The 24,197-nt window shown below is 31.7% G+C and overlaps 1 long non-coding RNA gene across 3 annotated transcripts; it reads right to left on the bottom strand.

Annotated features, from left to right (window-relative positions):
• Positions 1-1,651: 1,651 nt before the first annotated feature.
• On the bottom strand, positions 1,652-20,939 carry LOC141460420 (uncharacterized). Of its 3 annotated transcripts, none has more exons than XR_012462000.1 (5): positions 20,847-20,939; positions 20,635-20,761; positions 16,270-16,401; positions 2,273-4,971; positions 1,658-1,872 (listed from the first exon to the last, which is right to left on the bottom strand). It is a non-coding gene; the product is annotated as an uncharacterized lncRNA (long non-coding RNA). The 3 variants fall into 3 exon arrangements; XR_012461999.1 differs by having other exon boundaries at positions 20,843-20,923; XR_012461998.1 differs by having other exon boundaries at positions 1,652-1,872; positions 20,635-20,900.
• Positions 20,940-24,197: the final 3,258 nt, after the last annotated feature.

Genomic DNA, 24,197 nt, shown 5'->3' on the forward strand with positions numbered 1-24,197 from the left:
TCCCCCAAATAACCGAATAGATGTTAAAGGAGTCGGGATTAAAAAAAAAAAATCCTTGGGGAAACTTAAACATCAACTCAACGATCCCAGTACTGAAATCAAGCTCCCTAGCGAAGTCCTACAAAGAGAAGGTAGAGCCAACAATGACCACGTCCTAATCACCAACAAACATCGCCACGCCCATCTAAAAAAAAAATGAGTTTCGAAACCTTACAGGTACAGCAAAAGTAATTACACAATAGCAAACTGCCGACAGTACCATCAACAATAAAACCAATAAACAGAACATATAGTAAATACCATAAATAAATATGAAAGCATGTAGTAAAAAGAGTATATAATTTTCCAAAAACATGGCAAGTTTCAGAAAAGTCAACCCTTCCCCCAAAAAATCAAGAAAAATCAAAGTACAAAAAGTCCAAAGAATTTCTTATGTTAATTACTTCTCTCTTAATTTGATTGTTCCTTTCTCACTATATACTTCCAAAACCACTGACAAGGAAATAGCATGAAGAAGACGGAAAATTAACTTTTCGTCCTGAATATAAGGAGGATTTCTAATTTTGAATGATTTTTCTTATTACATACTTCCAAAACAAGCAAACTTCACATGTACAAACCACCACTGGCCAGGAAATAGTAAAAATAAGACGGAAACGTCACTCTTCACCCTCAATGTGAAGAGAATTTCTTATTTTGATTGCTTCTTTCTCATTATGTACTTCCAAAACTGGCCAACCATACATGTCAATCAATCAATCAATCAATCAATGTATTTATTGCTTTTTAAATACAAAACTTATAAGCAAGGAGTGGGATTTCAAACAAAATACAGGTTTACAAAAGCTACAAGATTGGGTAATTAAATATAAAGAAAAAACACGTTAGTTCAAAATTAAATTACAACCAAAAAATTAAAAAGAAAAACTTGGAAATAAAAGATCATCCTACAATGGTGAAGAAAAAATAAGTAAATAAATAAATAAGCAAATAAATAAATAAACAAAATAAAATAAATAAATACAAAATAATAATAAAAACCAAAATATCAAATAAAGAATACATTAATCAATTAAATAAAGCAGAATACTTTCCAGTAATATTAATATTTATCTACATTAATCCCTTTTTCTTTTTTTTTTTCCTTTTCCTTCCTCCCTCTTTTTCCCCTCACTTCCTCCCCTTTCTTTTTCCTTTTTTCTCCCCTTCTTCCTTTTTTTTCTTCACTCTCATTTATTCTTTTATTTATTCCCTCCTTCTATTCAAATTGTTATTCCTTTAATTATCCATTCTTTGTTTTTCATAATTTGTTATTTAAAGATTTATTGGAATACTTGATCCGCCCTTTATTTTTAAACCGTTATTGAAGTACCAATATATATTATTTATCTTTTCTAAATTCATCTCAGAAATAAGATTTTCACCCTCAGTGAAAAAAATTAGGTAATTAGAAATTTTCACCCTCAGTGAAAAAAATTAGGTAATTAGAAATAAACCTTTTTCTAATATCAGTCAAATCGGAGCATTTAAAAAGAAAGTGGAGCAGAGTATCTGATTGCTGGGATTGGCATAACGTGATGTAAAAGGTATTGACAAAAGTGGAAAGGGTCTCCTAATTTCACTGAAATGCAGCAATTTCGTACTTGATAGTTGATAGTAAATGCTAAATTACAAATGAAGGGTCGATCTATTTTGAAAATTATAAAGTATAATCCATTAGAAAAAGTTGAATTTATTTCTTAATTTCACAAGAATATCGCTGTTTCCGTGTTTGAAAAGCCATTCCAAGATTGTGCAAATTAGCTTTAAGAATTATAAAGTAGTGTGGCTCGGGGAGAACAGTGAAGTTGTTGAAATCTTGTAATTCTTCCTCTGAAATTTAATAAAAAGGAACCTTATTTAATGATATTAAGTAACCTATTTACGTATTACACACAGTTGTTTATGAATTTTGGGAGAATCGTTTCAAGTTTTTGTTATAGTTATACTTCGTAGAATATAGCCAGTGTAAGAAAAAATAACAAGATGACAATGTTAGGGCTTGAGAAAAGTTTGAAATATATCGAAACTTTGGTATTTATACATGATGGTGATTTCGGCAATTCAGATGAAAACTTAAATGGCTTCGTAGATAGGACTGATAGCTAGCTCAGTGTTTCGCTGGTAATGGTTTTTGACTACTTCCTAACAAGAATGAAGAGGGTAGTAGTGCCTACAAGCAGGAGGAGAATGAGAAGTACTTGCTGGAGCAAGTGTGTGAACATGACCTTACCTTTTGTATCCTCTTCATAAGGTATTTTGCTTATTTATGTCACTTGGCCCTTTAATTTTTCACCTTTACTATAATAATTAAAAGGTGTTACGATCAAGTAGAATGTTATTCAGTTTTAAACGGATATATTTGTTTTCGATAAATGTTTTTACGAATCTTCAAGTTTCGTGTGTGATGAAAATCAATAACAGAAAATTCAAATATTTATATTTAGTTAAATGGCTCCTTTTGGCCATCTAACTACAGATTTACTGAATCTGATTTTTCGTATTTCCTCTTGAACAGCATTTAGGATTTCCAGTAAGCAAAGTACTTATGTTATTATGATCTAGAGCATGTACTGAAACATTTCACTCGAAAAATTGATAAAAACTAAAAACTCTCTGCAATAAATAAAAGACTGCTATTACAGCTGGTATGGAGCAATCTGTACTTTGTCAGAAATCATGGGGCACTTACTACCTTTCCAATTGTCAACGAATCCAGTTTCCCCAATCAAAAATCTTTAGAAAAATAGTAAATGCTCTTCGGTTCGCATTAATCTTACCATTCATATTGACCTCAAAATCTTTTATACTCTATCTAGCGAAATCCTTTCTTTGCAAAATTATTGTTATGTGCACATCATTGTTTAAATTTACTTACAGTCACATTTATTTAATTTTATGAATAATATTTCATCAATAGTTATAGATATTAAATGTGTTTCGTTACTTTTAAGAATTAAAAGAAATAATTTTGAACAAAACTGAGCTTGAATTTTTTGGTTGACAAACCTCATAAAGTAATGATTTCAATTTATGGCAGCTTGACTAAAACAAGTTTAACAGTTTAACAAGTATAACAGTTTAATTGCAACGTAATTTATGTTATAATAATTTAATGTCTTACAATGCCACAAATACGTTCTAAAAGATTGATCCGTTTAAAAGATTTATACTAAAATTTCAGCATTCATATTTTTTTTATTTCTTAAATTTTTGAAAGATACAAATTTATCTTGAATAAATAGTTGCGTTTTAAGTTGTAGTATCATTGAATTGAATGCTTTTAATTTAAGATTAAATCTATAAACTTTTTATTTCATTGAATAATGATTTTCAGATTGAAAACAGCCAATTGTGTGAGTCAATAACTGCAAAACCGTCCATTAACTGAAGTAGAAATGAAAAAGACGTTGAGAAAACATCAGTCAAATGAGTATGTACAAACAACTTTTTTCAATGTGAAAGATATTAACGTGACTAGGTTTTCCTCTTTAGGGCTTACACATGAACAATTTCAACACAAGATTAATATCTTACCACTAATGTAGAATAACAGACAATGAAGATTTTGTAAAAATAATAACCTAAAAGAGAAAATTATCGCGTAGGTTCGTGGAAATTCGCCACGTACAAAGATAGGTAATAGGTTAAGTAGTTTTTACGGATTTTCTTAAAAACAGCTTCAAAGATTTTGTTTAAACTTTGTGTACTTTTTATTTAAGCCGTTTTACATAAATTTTACTGAAAACCGTACTCTGAAAACTTATTTTGAGACCACTTTTGGAGTAAAACTTCAACCCTAGGTCAACATCGTAAAATAGCATTTAAATAAAATTTAAAGTTTTACCACTAATTTCTTATTAAACTTTACCTATTATTTAATTAAAATTCCAAATTTGAAGAAAATCTATGGAGCAGATTTTCAAGAATTAGCCAAAGAAGGTCAGAAGTACAGGTGCTCATTTTTGCCTTAAAAAACTATTTCTAATGGAAAATAAACTATTTAACTACTTATTTCAACTTGATAATTTAATATTCTTTCATTTTTTAAAAGAAAAGTATTAGTATTATTAATTTTCAATTGGAACTACTTTTTGTATTCTTCCGCAAAACCATGTGCTTTTGAGTGACGTCATAAAGTAGTCCCAAATTATTTATTTAAAAAAAGACTTTAAAACTATTAATAGTGTGAGAAAATCATTTCTTTTATCTAAATTAACTTGCTATTAATCCATTTTAAACAGAATTATGCTTAAATTTAATTTAAAAAAAAATCCAAGTTCAAATATGGCGACTAACGGATTTTTGCAGTCAGTTGCCATTGGGCTCCCGACCAGTGAACATCTATGCAGTTCACGTAAGTAAGATTTTATTATTTAGTTAATTAAATTCAATCAAATTTTTATTAAAATTAATAAAGTGATACAACTATATTAAATTTACGGAGTTTTAGATATTTTTTTACTAAAAAATTTAAAAAAGTGAATTAGCACGTGGTCGACCAATGAATCTTGCATGCCTGGACAAGCAATAATTCTTATTTCTTTAATTATTTTTCTATTTCACTTTATTCATTTTTACATTTTAACATAAAATTAATTTTTGTTATTATTTTAAATATAATTTTTAATAAAAAATTAAACAATTCAGCATGTGGTCGACCAACGAATCTTGCATGCCTGGACAAGCAATGATTCATATTGCTTTAATCATTTTTCTTATTCACTTTTTACATTTTGTATTTAAATATATGTTTATTGTAATTTTAAAATTTATTTATTTTTTTGCAGTAACTTCACTCTTGAGATAGCTTTAGACCTTGGGACATTTCTTAACAACTTTTCTAAAACAATCAATAGTCCGATTGGTGAAGTAAGTCATCCCAACAGTCTTTACCAACCTTGAACACAATAAGCAGGGGCTAAGCAAATTCTGGAAAAAAATAAGTAAGTAATAATATTTATTATTTTATTCAATAAGAACACTGCAAATTAAAATTTTATAATAGAAATTCAAATAGTTTAAAATAAAATTAATTAATGAAATCAATTAAGGATTCAAATGAAACACGCTAAAATCTACAATTGATTCGATTTTGAAATAATTTTAAAGCGCACAATAAGAAAGGCAACCTTCACTTTGGAGTTAAGCATTGAATAAAAAGAAAGATATAAATATCTTTGATTTAAAATACACTAAGTGAATGTATATGATTCTTATGAGTAATGGTGAATTTAAGCTATGGAAAGATTCATCAATTTCTATTTAAAACAATTGGAGGGCATTTCGTTTCCCTAAAAAGATTTCTTGTGTGCTTAAATATAATAAACTAGACTTAAGGAAATTAAAATATTATTCAAGGTTTATGAGAAATTTTATTATAATAAGTCTTCCATTACACGTCGATACAGCAAATCTTAAAACGTTCTCAATTATTGAAAACTATATCTTGATTTTAAGTTTGTACAATACATTAGAAAGGAAAGATATTCCTTAACCTTATAGTTATTGCGAAAATCGGTAGGTAATTTTTGGGGAGCGAAATCTGATCTCTACCTCCTCGAGGTGCTCCCTGGGCAACTACTCCCGGGAGTAGGCTAACAGAGACAGTACACATTTCAAAGCTCAAATGTAGCTTCAATTAACGCTTACTTTTAAAAATTATCTAGTATAATCTTTCGCTTCAATTTTAATTATAATTCCACTTATTTTACATTTTCATATTCAATTAATATGGTGTAACTAAAAGCATGATAATAATGCATGAAAAAAATTAAATCATTTCACTAATTGCATGTTTACCACTCACCTAAATGAATATTTGGAATTATAATTATTTAAAACATTTTAGTGGCCACTAACAATGTTTTTACTCTGTTTTTTAAATCTAAATGTGAATCAAATATACCGATTAATTAATTATTGTGTTAGATTTATTTCGGATACACATCCTGCACAACACTTCGTGACAAAAAACACTGGCTCCGATTTTATACATTACACGTTTCATTGTTATAAAATCTTTTGTTTCTTGTTTGATTTGTTTCATTTCAGGCTGGTGTTTTAGTCGTTAATCGTCTTCTAAAGTATCTAGTTTATAAGTTAGGTTAAGCTTAGTTGTATGTTATGCAAGTGTGCCCCTGCCATATAAGAAGATACCATATCTTAGGAATTTCAAGGATGGCTAAATTATCTAGTTTATAAGTTAGGTTAAGCTTAGTTGTAAGTTGGGCAAGAGAGCCCCTGCCATATAAGAAGAAACCATATCTTAGGAATTTCAAAGGATGACTAAAGTAACAAGTTTGTAAGTTAGGTTAAGCTTAGTTGTAAGATGGGCAAGAGACCCCCTGCCATATAAGAAGAAACTATATGTTAGGAATTTCAAGGATGGCTAAAGTATCTAGATAATAAGTTAGGTTAAGCTTAGTTGTAAGTTGGGAAGAGAGCCCCTGCCATATAAGAAGAAACCATATCTTAGGAATTTCAAGGATGGCTAAAGTATCTAGTTTATAAGTTAGGTTAAGCTTAGTTGTATGTTATGCAAGTATGCCCCTGCCATATAAGAAGAAACCATATCTTAGGAATTTCAAGGATGGCTAAATTATCTAGTTTATAAGTTAGGTTAAGCTTAGTTGTATGTTGGGAAGAGAGCCCCTGCCTTATAAGAAGAAACCATATCTTAGGAATTTCAAGGATGGCTAAAGTATCTAGTTTATAAGTTAGGTTAAGCTTAGTTGTAAGTTAGGCATGTGTGCCCTTGCCATATAGGAAGAAACAATATCTTAAGAATTCCAAGGATGGCTAAAGTATCTAGTTTATAAGTTAGGTTAAGCTTAGTTTTAAGTTAGGCAAGAGTGCCCTTGCCATATAAGAAGAAACTATATCTTAGGAATTTCAAGGATGGCTAAAGGATCTAGTTTATCAGTTAGGTTAAGCTTTGTTGTAAGTTGGGCAAGAGAGCCCCTGCCATATAAGAAGAAACCATATCTTAGGAATTTCAAGGATAGCTAAATTATCTAGTTTATAAGTTAGGTTAAGCTTAGTTGTAAGTTGGGCAAGAGAGCCCCTGCCATATAAGAAGAAACCATATCTTAGGAATTTCAAGGATGGCTAAAGTATCTAGTTTATAAGTTAGGTTATGCTTAGTTGTAAGTAGGGCAAGAGAGCCCCTGCCATATAAGAAGAAACCATATCTTAGGAATTTCAAGGATGGCTAAAGTATCTAGTTTATAAGTTAGGTTAAGCTTAGTTGTATGTTAGGCATGTGTGCCCTTGCCGTATAAGAAGAAACAATATCTTAGGAATTCCAAGGATGGCTAAAGTATCTAGTTTATAAGTTAGGTTAAGCTTAGTTTTAAGTTAGGCAAGTGTGCCCTTGCCATATAAGAAGAAACCATATCTTACGAATTTCAAGGATGGCTAAAGTATCTAGTTTATAAGTTAGGTTAAGCTTTGTTGTAAGTTGGGCAAGAGAGCCCCTGCCATATAAGAAGAAACCATATCTTAGGAATTTCAAGGATGCCTAAAGTATCTAGTTTATAAGTTAGGTTATGCTTAGTTGTAAGTTGGGCAAGAGAGACCCTGCCATATAAGAAGAAACCATATCTTAGGAATTTCAAGGATGGCTAAAGTATCTAGTTTATAAGTTAGGTTAAGCTTAGTTGTATGTTATGTAAGTGTGCCCCTGCCATATAAGAAGAAACCATATCTTAGGAATTTCAACGATGGCTAAAGTATCTAGTTTATAAGTTAGGTTAAGTTTAGTTGTAAGTTGGGCAAGAGAGCCCCGCCATATAAGAAGAAACCATATCTTAGGAATTTCAAGGATGGCTAAATTATCTAGTTTATAAGTTAGGTTAAGCTTAGTTGTAAGTTGGGAAGAGAGCCCTGCCATATAAGAAGAAACCATATCTTAGGAATTTCAAGGATGGCTAAAGTATCTAGTTTATAAGTTAGGTTAAGCTTAGTTGTAAGTTATGCAAGTGTGCCCCAGCCATATAAGAAGAAACCATATCTTAGGAATTTCAAGGATGGCTAAAGTATCTAGTTTATAAGTTAGGTTAAGCTTTGTTGTAAGTTGGGCAAGAGAGCCCCTGCCATATAAGAAGAAACCATATCTTACGAATTTCAAGGATGGCTAAAGTATCTAGTTTATAAGTTAGGTTAAGCTTTGTTGTAAGTTGGGCAAGAGAGCCCCTGCCATATAAGAAGAAACCATATCTTAGGAATTTCAAGGATAGCTAAATTATCTAGTTTATAAGTTAGGTTAAGCTTAGTTGTATGTTATGCAAGTGTGCCCCTGCCATATAAGAAGAAACCATATCTTAGGAATTTCAAGGATGGCTAAATTATCTAGTTTATAAGTTAGGTTAAGCTTAGTTGTAAGTTGGGAAGAGAGCGCCTGCCATATAAGAAGAAACCATATCTTAGGAATTTCAAGGATGGCTAAAGTATCTAGTTTATAAGTTAGGTTAAGCTTTGTTGTAAGTTGGGCAAGAGAGCCCCTGCCATATAAGAAGAAACCATATCTTAGGAATTTCAAGGATGGCTAAAGTATCTAGTTTATAAGTTAGGTTAAGCTTAGTTGTATGTTATGCTAGTGTGCCCCTGCCATATAAGAAGAAACCATATCTTAGGAATTTTAAGGATGGCTAAATTATCTAGTTTATAAGTTAGGTTAAGCTTAGTTGTAAGTTGGGCAAGAGAGCCCCTGCCATATAAGAAGAAACCATATCTTAGGAATTTCAAGGATGGCTAAAGTATCTAGTTTATAAGTTAGGTTAAGCTTAGTTGTATGTTATGCAAGTATGCCCCTGCCATATAAGAAGAAACCATATCTTAGGAATTTCAAGGATGGCTAAATTATCTAGTTTATAAGTTAGGTTAAGCTTAGTTGTATGTTGGGAAGAGAGCCCCTGCCTTATAAGAAGAAACCATATCTTAGGAATTTCAAGGATGGCTAAATATCTAGTTTATAAGTTAGGTTAAGCTTAGTTGTAAGTTAGGCATGTGTGCCCTTGCCATATAGGAAGAAACAATATCTTAAGAATTCCAAGGATGGCTAAAGTATCTAGTTTATAAGTTAGGTTAAGCTTAGTTTTAAGTTAGGCAAGAGTGCCCTTGCCATATAAGAAGAAACTATATCTTAGGAATTTCAAGGATGGCTAAAGGATCTAGTTTATCAGTTAGGTTAAGCTTTGTTGTAAGTTGGGCAAGAGAGCCCCTGCCATATAAGAAGAAACCATATCTTAGGAATTTCAAGGATAGCTAAATTATCTAGTTTATAAGTTAGGTTAAGCTTAGTTGTAAGTTGGGCAAGAGAGCCCCTGCCATATAAGAAGAAACCATATCTTAGGAATTTCAAGGATGGCTAAAGTATCTAGTTTATAAGTTAGGTTATGCTTAGTTGTAAGTAGGGCAAGAGAGCCCCTGCCATATAAGAAGAAACCATATCTTAGGAATTTCAAGGATGGCTAAAGTATCTAGTTTATAAGTTAGGTTAAGCTTAGTTGTATGTTAGGCATGTGTGCCCTTGCCGTATAAGAAGAAACAATATCTTAGGAATTCCAAGGATGGCTAAAGTATCTAGTTTATAAGTTAGGTTAAGCTTAGTTTTAAGTTAGGCAAGTGTGCCCTTGCCATATAAGAAGAAACCATATCTTACGAATTTCAAGGATGGCTAAAGTATCTAGTTTATAAGTTAGGTTAAGCTTTGTTGTAAGTTGGGCAAGAGAGCCCCTGCCATATAAGAAGAAACCATATCTTAGGAATTTCAAGGATGCCTAAAGTATCTAGTTTATAAGTTAGGTTATGCTTAGTTGTAAGTTGGGCAAGAGAGCCCCTGCCATATAAGAAGAAACCATATCTTAGGAATTTCAAGGATGGCTAAAGTATCTAGTTTATAAGTTAGGTTAAGCTTAGTTGTATGTTATGTAAGTGTGCCCCTGCCATATAAGAAGAAACCATATCTTAGGAATTTCAACGATGGCTAAAGTATCTAGTTTATAAGTTAGGTTAAGTTTAGTTGTAAGTTGGGCAAGAGAGCCCCGCCATATAAGAAGAAACCATATCTTAGGAATTTCAAGGATGGCTAAATTATCTAGTTTATAAGTTAGGTTAAGCTTAGTTGTAAGTTGGGAAGAGAGCCCTGCCATATAAGAAGAAACCATATCTTAGGAATTTCAAGGATGGCTAAAGTATCTAGTTTATAAGTTAGGTTAAGCTTAGTTGTAAGTTATGCAAGTGTGCCCCAGCCATATAAGAAGAAACCATATCTTAGGAATTTCAAGGATGGCTAAAGTATCTAGTTTATAAGTTAGGTTAAGCTTTGTTGTAAGTTGGGCAAGAGAGCCCCTGCCATATAAGAAGAAACCATATCTTACGAATTTCAAGGATGGCTAAAGTATCTAGTTTATAAGTTAGGTTAAGCTTTGTTGTAAGTTGGGCAAGAGAGCCCCTGCCATATAAGAAGAAACCATATCTTAGGAATTTCAAGGATAGCTAAATTATCTAGTTTATAAGTTAGGTTAAGCTTAGTTGTATGTTATGCAAGTGTGCCCCTGCCATATAAGAAGAAACCATATCTTAGGAATTTCAAGGATGGCTAAATTATCTAGTTTATAAGTTAGGTTAAGCTTAGTTGTAAGTTGGGAAGAGAGCCCCTGCCATATAAGAAGAAACCATATCTTAGGAATTTCAAGGATGGCTAAAGTATCTAGTTTATAAGTTAGGTTAAGCTTTGTTGTAAGTTGGGCAAGAGAGCCCCTGCCATATAAGAAGAAACCATATCTTAGGAATTTCAAGGATGGCTAAAGTATCTAGTTTATAAGTTAGGTTAAGCTTAGTTGTATGTTATGCTAGTGTGCCCCTGCCATATAAGAAGAAACCATATCTTAGGAATTTTAAGGATGGCTAAATTATCTAGTTTATAAGTTAGGTTAAGCTTAGTTGTAAGTTGGGCAAGAGAGCCCCTGCCATATAAGAAGAAACCATATCTTAGGAAGTTCAAGGATGGCTAAAGTATTTAGTTTATAAGTTAGGTTAAGCTTAGTTGTAAGTTATGCAAGTGTGCCCCTGCCATATAAGAAGAAATCATATCTTAGGAAGTTTAAGGATGGCTAAAGTATTTAGTTTATAAGTTAGGTTAAGCTTAGTTGTAAGTTATGCTAGTGTGCCCCTGCCATATAAGAAGAAACCATATCTTAGGAATTTCAAGGATGGCTAAAGTATCCATTTCATAAGTTGGGTTAAGCTTAGTTGTAACTTAGGCAAGTGTGCCCTTGCCATATAAGAAGAAACCATATCTTAGGAATTTCAAGGATGGCTAAAGTATCTAGTTTATAAGTTAGGTTAAGCTTAGTTGTAAGTTATGCAAGTGTGCCCCTGCCATATAAGAAGAAACCATATCTTAGGAATTTCAAGGATGACTAAAGTATCTAATTTATAAGTTAGGTTAAGCTTAGTTGTAAGTTGGGTAAGAGAGCCCCTGCCATATAGGAAGAAACCATATCTTAGGAATTTCAACGATGGCTAAAGTATCTAGTTTATAAGTTAGGTTAAGTTTAGTTGTAAGTTGGGCAAGAGAGCCCCGCCATATAAGAAGAAACCATATCTTAGGAATTTCAAGGATGGCTAAAGTATCTAATTTATAAGTTAGGTTAAGCTTAGTTGTAAGTTGGGTAAGAGAGCCCCTGCCATATAAGAAGAAACCATATCTTAGGAATTTCAAGGATGGCTAAAGTATCTAGTTTATAAGTTAGGTTAAGCTTAGTTGTAAGTTAGGCAAGTGTGCCCTTGCCATATAAGAAGAAATCATATCTTAGGAATTTCAAGGATGCCTGATGTAATTAGTTTAGTTGGTAGCTTAGTTTTAACTTAGTTAAGTGTCCGTCCTTCAGCTTAGAAGAAAACCATATCTTTGGAACCTCAGTAGTGGATCTCAAAGTAGTTGATAGGTAGTATTTAAGGAAATTGTTTGGATCAAATAGTTTATTTAGTTACGTACTGACTATAATAGTAATTTCAGTGCACTTCATCTAATAAATACACAACTTAAACTAATTTAAGTGAACACAATTTTGTTTTGCAGACTGTTGAAGTGCTTATGAAGTATTGGTATATGTTTAAATTTCACTTTTACATTTTTTTTTTACTCTTAGCATTATTGGTGCATTTAAGTGGCTTTTTTTCTTTTGGAACAGATAGAGTATATTTCCTGGCAATATATTTTTATTAATTAATCTTCGTTTTAATCTTAAAAAGAAGGTTGTATTTAGGTAAAAGAGTGACATTGATTAGAAGAAGAAAATGGTTGAACAGGTTGTACGCTGTACGTTGTAAGCGTACGCTGGTTACTGAGAAACTTGTCGGGATGGTTTCATTTCAAATTCATCCAAGGTTAGGAGATCTTTTCTAGTTATTGTTGATAGCCTGCCCAAAGCATTCTTATTGTCTCTACATTAATAGCTTTGCAGTCAGTCGAAAATCTTTAGTTCTATTATTAATAATTGAAACACTTACTTTTAAAAATTATCTAGTATAATCTTTCGCTTCAATGTTAATTATAATTCCACTTATTTTACATTTTCATATTCAATTAATATGGTGTAACTAATAGCATGATAATAATGCATGAAAAAATTAAATCATTTCACTAATTGCATGTTCACTACTCACCTAAATGAATACTTGGAATTATAATTATTTAAAACATTTTAGTGGCCACTAACAATGTTTTTACTCGGTATTTTAAGTCTAAATGTGAATCAAATATACCGATTAATTAATTATTGTGTTAGATTTATTTCGGATACACATCCTGCACAACACTTCGTGACAAAAGACACTGGCTCCGATTTTATACATTACACGTTTCATTGTTTTAAAATCTTTTGTTTCTTGGTTGATTTGTTTAATTTCAGGCTGTGGTTTCAGTTGTTAATCGTCTTCTTGTTTTTTCTTGAATTTCGTTTCTTTTTTGGTTTTGCAGACTTTGTTTTCTTCAAGTCTGTACCTTTTTGTGAGCCCACTTACCCACCAGTCCAAAAACCCTTTTTTTCCGAACGCCTTTCTAATAATCCCCCTATTTCCCTAATTGCCTCATCCTATACATAACCTAGAAATCTAGGTTTAACTCATTCTAGTCAATGGTCTATGCAGACAGATCTCCCTGTATATCCCTCAATTACTAAACGATATTCTTACCCTATTCCCTTTTCCTCCAATTTTATCCCAATCCATTTTTACAAACTCCATTGTATGGAGTTCTACGTATCCCTATGCGTGCTTAAATGACCAACTAGAATGCGGATGTGGGTAGAAAGGCGTTCTTTGGGGAGCGAAAACTGATCTCTACCTCCTCGAGGTGCTCCCTGGACAACTACTCCCGGGAGTAGGCTAACAGAGACAGTACATTTTTTAAAGCTCAAATGTAGCTTCAATTTAAATTTTTTCCAAATTTAATTAAACTTTATAAATAGAAATATATTCATTAACGATAAGCGAAATGATAAATTAGAACTGTTTTATAAAAGGGTTGTAGAATATGAAAGTGTTATCTCCTGCTGTTTCGCGTAAGTTTCGAGATATATATGAAAAATTGCTAAAAAAAAAAAAAAATATACCTCAACTGCTCCAGTTCAAACTTGAAATAAAACTACTAATATTTCGTCAAGTTATAGTAAATAACTGTAGAAATCTACAGCAAGCGTGTTTAATTTTTTTTTCAACTTTTTTCTGTATTGATATCTTCTTTTTACATAAATTTGCCTTTTTCCTTTTATGATCAAAACTTATATTAACTAGGGAAAAATTCATTGCCAGCTAAATGTAAAATTTCTGTACTAATGTAAGAATCAGCGTTCTTTTACAATCAATAATGGTTTAATTACAAAAACAAGTAAAAGTGATAAACAGAAAAATATGTACATAGCGATACTTCATAGCAATAAACATTCTGACCTGACAGAATTAAAGAAAGCCTTTTGTTAGTTTAAGTGTAGTTTATTTAGTGACGTTACACTGAAATAACTTTATAGTTTACCGAACAAATTAAACTATTCATGTTCCAAACAATTAGTTTTAAGTATAGTTAAGATAATTATTAAGATCAAGCATAATGAAGAACATCCAATGATAATGAAGATGTAGTATCAAGCTTTGATGTGGAAACCAAAAAATTTAAATGCTACTTAGTTATAAGTTAGTTTTAAGTAACGCTAATCCCAAGCTGGGTTGAGGAAAACAAACTTCGTTTAGTTAAGTTAGTTTTAAGAGACTTTAATTTTGTACATTGTATTAAAAAAAAGAAAAAAGATATCTCTTACTATTTTTCTCCCTAATCCGCTTAATATTAAACACCAACTAGCTGTGATATGGAAGCCAAAAATGGTTAATACGAATTAAATAAATAAGAAGCTATAGAAGTGAGCCAAATCCTGACACTCAGTGATGTGGAAGTCAAACATAGTATTAAATTAATTAATTTAGTACATTTGTAGCTATATGTGTGATGCATTGATGTGAATTTTGAGAAAAAAATTTTGTTAACATAAGTTAATTTTAGAAAAAAGCTTAAATTATTCTGGGGACATATTATTGTTTAGTTGTTAATTAGTTATAAGATATTAGTTAAACAAACGCTAATTCCAAGCTGCGATAAGGAAGCCAAATACCATTTATATGCTGATTATTAATAAGTTAGTTATAAGAAACGCTAGACCTAAGTTGGGATGTGGAAAAAACTCATAATTTAATCGATAGATAGTTATAAGCTAGTTTTAAGAAAACGCTAGCGCTAATGCTGTCATGAGGAAACCAAACATCGTTCAGTAATTAAGTTCCCTAGTTTCAAATAATAGTTATAATTCTGTTATAATTAGTTATAGAAGTAGGTATAGTTTTAACGAATTAGTTATAGAAGTAGGTATAGTTTTAAGCACATTTAAAGGCCATCATATCAGTTTACATTCATTGAAAAAGTTCAAGTGATGAGAGATGCAGTTTTAATACAAAACTAACCTAATTTGTACAAAATTCTTACTCCTCCTACATTATGTTACTAACCTTTATAAAACTGGCTCTTACCCCAACTTCGAATTAAAGATAAGTGAATTTGAAGCTAATTTCCAGACATGCAATTTCACTCTTTTAATCCTCTAAAACTAGCTGCACCTTACGCTCTTTTGCACGTTAATAAAAAAATAATTGCTTGCTTAAATGTGAGATTTAATTCTTCTAGAGTTCACTACTGATACGACATATTTTAAAAGTATGGTACCATACTACTAATATCCGGGCGAATATAAAATAAAACGGTGCGATTTGTATTAGCGCGTCTTCTATGGAACGATAAAATCGGATATCCGGGTATTTAGGTAATCCGTGAACGTCAAAACATTCGCTATTAAATATCCACCGTCCGAGTTACTATTTTATTTTTAAGACCTTAAAAGATTATTCGGCACAGAGCGTGTTCGGGAAGTAATTCGGTGTTGCAAACGGAACTAAATCGGTTACCGGTATTTCGATAGTATGTGATCTCTAGAACATTTATATACGACCTACGTCGCCGAACAATCAAGTTACTGTTATTAATGTGCCAAGCAGAACTGGGCGCAGAGCATGTAGTAGTTCTAATTTAGTGAAATTGCTTGTCTTACTTCGAATTGAGTGCTTCAGTCTCAAACAGTCTATTTGTACGGTTTTATGAGTATATTATAATTTTGGTTAAACATTTATGTAGAATTTAAATTCTATAAAAGTTCAAAAAATGTGCTTTTATTTAATACGTTCAACGTTTTGAATTTAATGTTTTAGGATAGTTTTTCGTTCTGTTGAGAGTTTAATGTTCATGGACTTGTTTTCGCTGCAGTAGATTAACAATCCATAGGGGTTAAACTCTAAATAGATGAAATCCTTTTCTTAGATTCGAAACTGAGAAGTTAAATAAAAGTTTTTTTGTTTTTATGGTTAATGTAAATTTTAAACGTGTTAGTAATCAAATATTTAGAAGCACAAGTACTTCTTTTCCTTTTGTGTTTACTTTGACCTTGATCTGCGAAATCTGAGTAGATTGTTAGGCGTACACAGAGCTTCGTTTTGTTTGGTTTGTGTTCTTTGTGAATTCTCGATAGCTGTTCTTCAGACAAAAATGGTCCATTGTAAATTAATTGTATATTTAAAGTTTGTAACTTTTGTAACGTAGATAGTAAATGGAAGTAAACCTGATACCTCTTTTTTATGATTCTTTGATGTTCTTGGTTCGTAGATTCTTTGTAGGCTGTTATTTCTGCTATGCAGCTAGAGCATGGAACTAATCCAAACCACCGCATTACGTAAATCTACGTCTTATGAAACTCCAGCCTAGCAAAAATTAGAAAAGAATAATCATTAGTTGTTAAGTTTACATAGTTATAAGTTAAGGAAATTTTACCTATCATGACAAATCATTAGAATTCCAATGGGTGCCAACTGAAAACAGCTCTAATGTAACTTGGCTACAAGACCGGAGAAATGACCCCTTTATGCCAGATGAATGTAATATCCTTAGAATCGCAAAGGTTGCCAAACCTTGGTTTAGATTAGGCTTTCAAAGTTCGCGTTTATATATTAAGACTTAACCTATTGGTGTTCACATCTCTTTTTAAGTAATTTAGTAATTTAGAAGTAAACCGTATGCACCCTCAAATTCAAACGAAAGCGAAATCTTAGGAATCCCAATGGCTGCAAAAGGTGATTGATTAGTAGTTAGTAAGTTAAGATAGCTGTAAGTTGGACAAAATACTCCTTCACGTCAGAGGAAACCCTTATCTTAGGTATATCAACGTTTGTTAAACGTGATTAGTTAGTAAGTTAATTTAACTGTAAGTTGAACAAAATACACCCTCAATGTTAGACAAAACCCATATCATTAGAATATTAATAAAAGCCACACGTGATTAGTTTGTATGAGAATAGAATGATTTAAGCTTATTGTCCAGTATGCGATATTAGCCCAATGAGTTCAGTTTTTTATTCACATCATCTGCAGTTAGTTTAGTTAGATAGTAAATAGTTTTTAGTTAGCATAGTTTAAGTTGGGCAAGTGTGCCCCTGCCATATAAGAAGAAACCATGTATTAGGAATTTCAATGGATAGCTAAAGTATCTACTTTTAAGTTGGGTTAACCTTAGTTGTAAGTTGGGCAAGAGAGACCCTGCCATATAAGAAGGAACCATATCAGGAGAAATTTCAATGGATGACTAAATTATCTAGTTTATAAGTTAGGTTAAGCTTAGTTGTAAGCTGGGCAAGCGAGCCCCTGCCATATAAAAAGAAACCATATCAAAGGAATTTCAATAGACGGCTAAAGTATCTAGTTTATAAGTTAGGTTAAGCTTAGTTGTAAGTTGGGCAAGTGTGCCCCTGCCATATAAGAAGAAACCATATCAAAGGAATTTCAATGGATGGCTAAAGTATCTAGTTTGTAAGTTAGGTTAAGCTTAGTGTTAAGTTGGGCAAGAGAGACCCTGCCATATCAGAAGAAACCATATCAATGGAATTTCAATAGACGGCTAAAGTATCTAGTTTGTAAGTTAGATTGAGCTTAGTGTTAAGTTGAGCAAGAGAGACCCTGCCATATCAGAAGAAACCATATCAAAGGAATTTCAATGGACGGCTAAAGTAACTAGTTTGTAAGTTAGGTTAAGCTCAGTGTTAACTTGGGCAAGATGGACCTTGCCATATCAGAAGAAACCATATCAAAGGAATTTCAATAGACGGCTAAAGTATCTAGTTTGTAAGTTAGATTGAGCTTAGTGTTAAGTTGAGCAAGAGAGACCCTGCCATATCAGAAGAAACCATATCAAAGGAATTTCAATGGACGGCTAAAGTAACTAGTTTGTAAGTTAGGTTAAGCTCAGTGTTAACTTGGGCAAGATGGACCTTGCCATATCAGAAGAAACCATATCAAAGGAATTTCAATGGACGGCTAAAGTATCTAGTTTATAAGTTAGGTTAAGCTTAGTTGTAAGTTGGGCAAGTATGCCCCTGCCATATAAGAAGAAACCATATCAAAGGAATTTCAAAGGATGGCTAAATTATCTAGTTTGTAAATTAGGTTAAGGATAGTTGTAAGTTGGGCAAGTGAGCCCCTACCATATAAGAAGAAACCATATCAAAGAAATTTCAAAGGATGGCTAAAGTATCTAGTTTGTAAATTAGGTTAAGGATAGTTGTAAGTTGGGCAAGTGAGCCCCTACCATATAAGAAGAAACCATATCAAAGAAATTTCAAAGGATGGCTAAAGTATCTAGTTTGTAAGTTAGGTTAAGCTTAGTTGTAAGTTGGGCAAGTGAGCCCCTGCCTTATAAGAAGAAACCATATCAAAGGAATTTCAAAGGATGGCTAAAGTATCTAGTTTGTAAATTAGGTTAAGGATAGTTGTAAGTTGGGCAAGTGAGCCCCTACCATATAAGAAGAAACCATATCAAAGAAATTTCAAAGGATGGCTAAAGTATCTAGTTTGTAAGTTAGGTTAAGCTTAGTTGTAAGTTGGGCAAGTGAGCCCCTGCCATATAAGAAGAAACCATATCAAAGGAATTTCAAAGGATGGCTAAATTATCTAGTTTGTAAATTAGGTTAAGGATAGTTGTAAGTTGGGCAAGTGAGCCCCTACCATATAAGAAGAAACCATTTCTTAGGAATTTCAATGGATGACTAAATTATCTAGTTTGTAAATTAGGTTAAGGATAGTTGTAAGTTGGGCAAGTGAGCCCCTACCATATAAGAAGAAACCATATCAAAGAAATTTCAAAGGATGGCTAAAGTATCTAGTTTGTAAGTTAGGTTAAGCTTAGTTGTAAGTTGGGCAAGTGAGCCCCTGCCTTATAAGAAGAAACCATATCAAAGGAATTTCAAAGGATGGCTAAAGTATCTAGTTTGTAAATTAGGTTAAGGATAGTTGTAAGTTGGGCAAGTGAGCCCCTACCATATAAGAAGAAACCATATCAAAGAAATTTCAAAGGATGGCTAAAGTATCTAGTTTGTAAGTTAGGTTAAGCTTAGTTGTAAGTTGGGCAAGTGAGCCCCTGCCATATAAGAAGAAACCATATCAAAGGAATTTCAAAGGATGGCTAAATTATCTAGTTTGTAAATTAGGTTAAGCTTAGTTGTAAGTTCGGCAAGTGAGCCATATAAGAAGAAACCATTTCTTAGGAATTTCAATGGATGACTAAATTATCTATGTTATTATAAGTTAGGTTAAACTTAGTATTTAGGTAAAAGAGTGACATTGATTGGAAGAAGAAAACGGTTGAACAGATTGATAGCTACCCCAGCAAAAGATAGTTCACAGGAGTCTGATAGTTATTACGTTAATAGGTTCGCAGTCAGTCGGAAATTTTTAATACTTTCATTTTTAATAATTGATTCACTTACTTTTTCAAATTTCTATTATAATCTTGCTATTTAATAATAATTATAATTCCACTTATTTTACATTTTCATATTTAATTAATATGGTGTAACTAAAAGCATGATAATAATGTATGAAATAATTAAATCATTTCACTAATTGCATGTTCACTAATCACCTAAATGAATACTTGGAATTATAATTATTTAAAACATTTTAGTGGCCACTAACAATGTTTTTACTCGTTTTTTTTTAGACTAAATGTGAATCAAATGTACCCACTAATTAATTATTGTGTTAGATTTATCTCGAATACACATCCTGCACAACATTTCGTGACAAAAAACACTGGCTCCGATTTTATACATTACACGTTTCATTGTTTTAAAATCTTTTGTTTCTTGGTTGATTTGATTTAGTTTCAGGCTGTGGTTTTAGTTCTCAATAATAGTTTCTTGAATTTCGTTTTCTTTGTTGGTTTTGCAGACTTGGTTTTCTTCAAGTCTGTATCTTTTTATATTGCCAAATACCCACCAGTCCAAAAACCCTTTTCTTTCCGAACGCCTTTCTGATTATCCCCCCCTATTTTCCTAATCGTCCTATCCTATACGTAACCTAGAAATCTAGGTTTACGTTATTCTAGTCATTGGTCTATGCTAACCGACCTGTATATCCCTCACTCACTAAACGATTTATCTACCCTATTCCTTTAATCCTCCAATTTTCTCCTGATCCATTTTTACAAACTCCATTGACTGGAGTTCTACTAAATCCTACCCAGCTTCAAAGACCAACTAGAATGCGGATGTGGGTAGAAAGGCGTTCTTTGGGGAGCGAAATCTGATCTCTACCTCCTCGAGGTGCTCCCCGGGCAACTACTCCCCCCGGGAGTAGGCTAACAGAGACAGTACACTTTCCAGAGCTCAGAAATAGCTTTCATTAAAATGTTTTCCAAATTTAATTTAACTTTATAAATACAAGGATTTTCATTAACGATAAAACCTCCCGTAAGGAGGAAGTGGACTAGCCACTTCTTTGGGGACCTTAACGTCCCTGCGGGTATCCTAGCTTAACAACATGAACAATATGCAGTAACAGAACATATGCCCTATTTTAATGCAATTTTTTTTTTTTAATTCAGTTAAACTAGACTTACAATTCTTAATGTTTTCTAAAAAAGTCAAAGAATATCTATTACTTACTTTCCTGAAGTCGTAAAAAGAAAATGTAGATTTCTAGGTGATTAAACTGGGAAACAGAGCACTCATACGTATTTCACGTTTTCCAAATGAAACAGCCTGCAGTCTTGTACACCTCTTGACAGCATTTCTGTTAAAATTCAATATATTTATTGCAAAAAACCAAAACACTATTTAAAGAACCAAAGTATTCCACTTTGTTCTTTATTACCTACAATCATAATACAACAAATGAAATGTACAGTACAAATGGAGGGAAACTTCTATCTAGAATCATGTGTCCCCACTTTTCAGAAAGACAGTGTAGCAATTCTATATTTAATATTTAACAATATGAAATATGTTATAATCAATTGAAAGTATTTTTAAATTTTAAATATAAAATCATTTTTATAAAACCTTCTGAGAAGTAGTTATAATAATGTTTAAAATAATTTCTTATTTCTTTATACTGTTCCTGTGAACGAGTCAAGATAACTTATTTACTTTCTTTCACTTGAATTTGATTTAGTGACTTTTATCTAAATCACTAAATATAAACAGAAAAAAATTCAAGCGAACTGTCACACGATTTTCTCTTACTATAATAATTGTCAAGGTTCTTCCATTACACGTCGATACAGCAAATCTTAAAACGTTCTCAATTATTGAAAACAATATGTAGATTTTAAGTTTGTACAATGCATTAATAAGGAAAGATAATCCTTAACCTTATTGTTATTGCGATAATCGGTAGGTAATTTTGGGGGAGCGAAATCTGATCTCTACCTCCTCGAGGTGCTCCCTGGGCAACTACTCCCGGGAGTAGGCTAACAGAGACAGTACACGTTTCAAAGCTCAAATGTAGCTTCAATTAACAATTTTTCCAACTTTAATTAAACTTTATAAATACAAAGATGTTCATTAATGACTACAAACTATAAATTATGTTATCTGGTGCAGTATCGCGAACGGTTGAGATATAGTATATCTAAAATTGCTAACAAAAAATAAACTTCAGCATGAAATAAAACTAATAAGATCTCGTCAAGTTAATTCTTCCACTCCAGCAAGCGGGCTTAATTTTTTCAACTTTTTTCTGTATCGATATCTTCTTTTCACTTAAATTTACCGTTTACCTTTTATGATCGAAACTTAAATTAACTAGCGAAAAATTTATTGCCAGCTAAATATACAATTTCTGTACTAATATAAGAATCAGCATTCTTTTAAAATCAATAATGGTTTATTTACAAAAACAAGTAAAAGTGATAAACAGAAAAATATATAAATAGCGGTACTTTATGACAGAATAAACATTCTGACCTGACACAATTAAAGAAGGCCTTTTGTTAGTTTAAGTGTAGATTATTTAGTGACGTTACACTGAAACAACATTATTGTTTACTAACAAATTAAACTATTCATGTTCCAAACAATTAGTTTTAAGTATAGTTCAGATAATAATTGAGATCAAGGATAATGAAGAACGTCAATGATAATGAAGATGTGCAACCAAGCTTTGAAGTGAAAACTAAAAAATTGAAATGCTACTTAGTTATAAGTTGGTTTTAAGTAACGCTAATTCCAAGCAGTGATGAGGAAAACCAACTTCATTTAGTTAGGTTAGTTTTAAGAGACTTTAAGTTTGTATATTGCATTAAATGAAAAAAAAAGATATCTCTTACTATTTTTCTCCCTAATCCTCTTAATATTTAACTTCAGTATGACATTAAATTTTATGACCAAGGGCAAAGCAGCTATGATATGGAAGCCAAAAATGGTTAAAACGAATTAAGTAAATAAGAAGTTTTAGAAGTGAGCCAAATCCTGACACACAGTGATGTGGCCAACATCACGCTTGAGATGGATAAATAGACAAACCAGTCTGCTATTTTAATAAAATATTTTACATATGGGAAAATAAAAAAAAATATTTAATTTAATTTAAATATTTTTAATTAACATTCTCGTTCAGGTAAAAAAAACACTTAGTTTTAAGAATTAGTTTTAATGAGGCTAGGATGACGTTATGGGATAAAGGAGTTTTAATAGTCCTACAAATATTTTGGATGTAATAGTAAATGGCTCAGCGGAAAATGGAGAAAAGAAATAGTTCTAGACAATTTGAGGTTTGTTGAAATTGGTTCTTTCTTTGTCACATAATCTTATAGTTGTTGTTTTTTCCTATTCTTTTTTTTACGAATATGTTGATTGGATTTATTGTAGTTTGTACATTCTCGCAATTGGTTTGAGTGAATTGATACTCTAAAAAATGAATCACATGGACTTTATAAAAACAACAGGTTCCTTCAGTCGCAGTCCCAGTCGATAATAATCTCAATTGATTAATACTCTCAGCAACTCTTCATTAGTGCGGAATATTTTTGGAAGCAGACTTGTGTACTCTGCTCTGTCCCTCTATATTTATCATTAGTATCTATAGATTTTATTGTTACTCTCCTGGCAGAGACTTTGTTAATTATTTGGGCATCTATTCCTCCTGAAACTCATTAGTATTAATACCCTCCAATTCAGCCATCCTTATGTTTTTTATTACCAATTATCACGTGTTGGAATTTCGTGAAGTTAAGCTATGATTTTAGATTAGCAATTTTATGCCAAGTATATATTATACTCATTAGGTCGGCTAGTTTTGTATGTAGAGTTTCAGGAAAAATGCTAAATCCTCAATACTATTACATGAATTTCCTAGTGCTCGGTTGCTAACATTGTAATTTTATGCCAAACATATAATGTACTCATTAGGTCGGCTAGTTTTGTATGTAGAGTTTCATTAAGAAAGAAAAAAGGCATAATCTTCATAACTTTTACATGAATTTCGTTATTTTGATTGAATATTGGACATATTTAAAATATAAATAAATTTAAAACGCTATATTGAATAAACTAAAAGATAGCTTGAGACGCTTTGTTCTAGAAAAAATTGCAAAGTCTTCCTGTGGTAAGACAAAATTAATAGTAAAACTTAATTTTTCGGAATCGAGCTGATTGATGTTTTTAGTAAGTAGTAAGTGATATTGTCATCCAATAAAAGTTTGACAGCAGTGCATTTAAGCACGAAGTCACCTTTGAGCCAATCTATTATTACCTTCAATGTATTTTCATATTAGCAAAAAGTAATTGCAGAAAATTGAAGTCTTACTGTTGGTTGACGGGTACAATGGATTAGCATAGCTGAGGAACAACGTTAGATTTGTAGACAACCTTTTACTCCACATCTTCAACTTCTTATAAAAATAGTAAGTTTTTATTGATTTACTTATGGAAATTTTAGTTACGTTACTTGCAAATAGTGAAATATCAATACATCTTATGGAGATATTAAGAATTTTCCTCGCTTGTTGTACCAATATTATTGTCCCATAATTATTAAAAAAGTTTCATAAGATTGGTTGGTTCTATTATACATAGTGTGAAAGAATAAATAAGAAATTGAAGTCCTTATATTTAACTTAAAGAAATTTGGCAACCTCATTACATATTCTATACATTCTGCTCTAACATCAAAATTAGGAATAGAAAAAAAACTGACATAATAAAATCATGCCAGTGCTTTCTAGCGG

The sequence above is a fragment of the Rhodnius prolixus genome, unplaced genomic scaffold, assembly GCF_049639745.1.
Source record: "Rhodnius prolixus isolate KJV_2025 unplaced genomic scaffold, Rpr scaffold_6, whole genome shotgun sequence".
Lineage (NCBI taxonomy): Eukaryota > Metazoa > Arthropoda > Insecta > Hemiptera > Reduviidae > Rhodnius > Rhodnius prolixus.